Raw genomic sequence first — 2,738 nt, forward strand, 5'->3', positions numbered from 1 at the left:
CCCCCCCCCTTGGGCCCATGCTCCTAGGGTTGGGGGGGAACCCTAGAGGGGGCGCCCTCCTTGCTTGGGGGGCAAGTTCCCCCTCCCTGGCCGCCGCCCCCCTCTAGATCCCATCTAGAGGGGCCGGCCCCCCTTGCCCCTTCCCCTATAAATAGAGGGGTGAGGGGAGGGCTGAATACCCAAGCCAAGGCGCAGCCCCTCCCCTCCCCAACACCTCTCCTCCTCCGTTGTGTGCTTGGCGAAGCCCTGTCGGAGTACTGCCTCTCCACCATCATCACGCCATCGTGCTGCTGCTGGAGCCTTCTTCCTCAACCTCTCCTTCCCCCTTGCTGGATCAAGAAGGAGGAGACGTCGCCCGTACCGTACGTGTGTTGAATGCGGAGGTGCTGTCCGTTCAGCACTTGGTCATCGGTGATCTGAATCACGGCGAGTACGACTCCATCATCACCGTTCCCTCGAACGCTTCCGTACGCGATCTACAAGTGGTATGTAGATGCAAACTCACTCCCTTGACTCGTTGCTTAGATGAACTCATAGATGGATCTTGGTGAAACCGTAGAAAAAATTTTAATTTTCTGCAACGTTCCCCAACACTTTCAACTTGAGGGGCAGGTATTTAGTGGCGTGGAGATCATCTCCGAGAGCCATGTAGATGTGAAGGATAAAGTCCTCAATCCAGACCCCAGGGTCTGTCGTTTCATCGTATGCCTCTATATTCACGGGTTTAAATCCCTCTAGAAATTCATGATCCAGCACCTCATCGGTGAAGCACAGGGGGTGTGCGGCACCCCTGTATTTGCATGTGTCGTGGCATGCTGTCGATGGTTGTTGTGTTCGGTGTTGATTCCGAGCTAGTATTCGATCAATATGGTCATTTTGGTGGCTGTGATCCTGCGCCTGAACGCGCTTCCTAGATCCGTAGCTGGACCTGGCCATACCGGCTTTTTTGTCCAAGAGCTCATGTAAATCGTGTGCGGACTAGTGTGCGGCATCATTAGCCGCCCTGTCGCGACCACGAGGTGGTCGGTCCGGCAGATCGGTCATTTTATTTTTCGGCTGAATGGGATCTATAGCCTCATCGTCGAATTCAGGCAGCAGCTTGCGCTTTGGGTAGCTCTTTGTGTGGCGATTGCCACCGTATTTTTCTTCAATGTCAAGCACTTTGTTCCATCTGCGGTTGAGCGTGTCCTGCCCGGCCTTAAGCCTTTGCTTCTGCTTCTTCAAGCTCCTCACGGTGGCAATAAGCCTTCTATGGAGGTTCTCTTGTTCCAAGTGTTTTTCCGGGATGATGAGTGCATCGTCGTCCGGACTGTTCTCCTCTCCGGAGACAGGTTGATCAGTTTTACCCTTGGGATCGCCATCATCGGACATCGGCTCCGGACTATGTTCACCGTCCCCTGGCACTTCCTGCTCCATCGTTGGGTCCATGGGGTCGTCGTTTCCTTTGGAGTCGACCGGGGTGTTATTCTTTCTTGCGTTGTTATCGTTGTTTTTACTGTGGCGGGATTTAGAGCGGCGCCTACGTCGTCGCTTTGGTTGCTGCACGAGGGCATTATCCTCCATTGCATCCTTCCGCTCCTCACCGCTATTTTCTTTGGGTGTATCCACCATGTATATATCATATGACGAAGTGGCAGTCCAGCACCTTGTGGGCGGTGGTTCCTGTTCTTCTCCTGCATCGTCGTCCATACCGTCGATGTCTTCGGAGTCGAAGTCAAGCATGTCGGTGAAGTTATCGACAGTGGCTATTAAGTGGGTGGTGGGTGGGGAATGAATTTCTTCGTCGTCCGCTTCCCGCTCAAGCCGGATATAGTTTGGCCAAGAATCTCCTGACAGAGAGAGAGACCACAATGAATTTAGCACGTTGCCCAAGGGCGAGTGCTGAAAGATATCCGCGGAGGTAAAATCCGTGATCGGTGCCCAACCAGATTCGATAGCCACGGACGCACACGGTTCGGAACCTATAGCCGGAGACGAGTCCGAGGGTCCGATGACATAGATCTCTTTGGAGGTGAAGTCTGTGTTCGGCTCCGTCGAAGATCAAGTCTCCGCGGATGTCGGCAGTGTAGTTCAAGTTTCCAAACCTGACCTGACGGCCAGGGGCGTAGCTATTGATCTGCTCCAGATGGCCAAGCGAGTTGGCCTGCAATACGAAGCCGCCGAATATGAAGATCTGTCCGGGGAGGAAAACCTCACCCTGGACCGCATCGTTGCAGATGATTGAAGGAGCCATCAAGCCTTATCGTGACGACACAGTGGAACTCTCAATGAAAGCACCAATGTCGGTGTCAAAACCGGCGGATCTCGGGTAAGGGGTCCCGAACTGTGCGTCTAAGGCTAATGGTAACAGGAGGCGGGGGACATGATGTTTACCCAGGTTCAGGCCCTCTCGATGGAGGTAATACCCTACTTCCTGCTTGATTGATCTTGATGATATGAGTATTAAAAGAGTTGATCTACCACGAGATCATAGAGGCTAAACCCTAGAAGCTAGCCTATGATTATGATTGTTCTTATCCTACGGACTGAACCCTCCGGTTTATATAGACACAGGAGGGGGCTAGGGTTACACAGAGTCGGTTACAGAGAAGGAGATCTACATATCCGAATTGCCAAGCTTGCCTTCCACGCAAAGGAGAGTCCCACCCGGACATGGGACGAAGTCTTCAATCTTGTATCTTCATAGTCCAACAGTCCGGCCAAAATATATAGTCCGGCTGTCCGAGGACCCCTTAATC

This window comes from Triticum dicoccoides, chromosome 7B, assembly GCF_002162155.2.
Source record: "Triticum dicoccoides isolate Atlit2015 ecotype Zavitan chromosome 7B, WEW_v2.0, whole genome shotgun sequence".
Classification (NCBI taxonomy): domain Eukaryota; kingdom Viridiplantae; phylum Streptophyta; class Magnoliopsida; order Poales; family Poaceae; genus Triticum; species Triticum dicoccoides.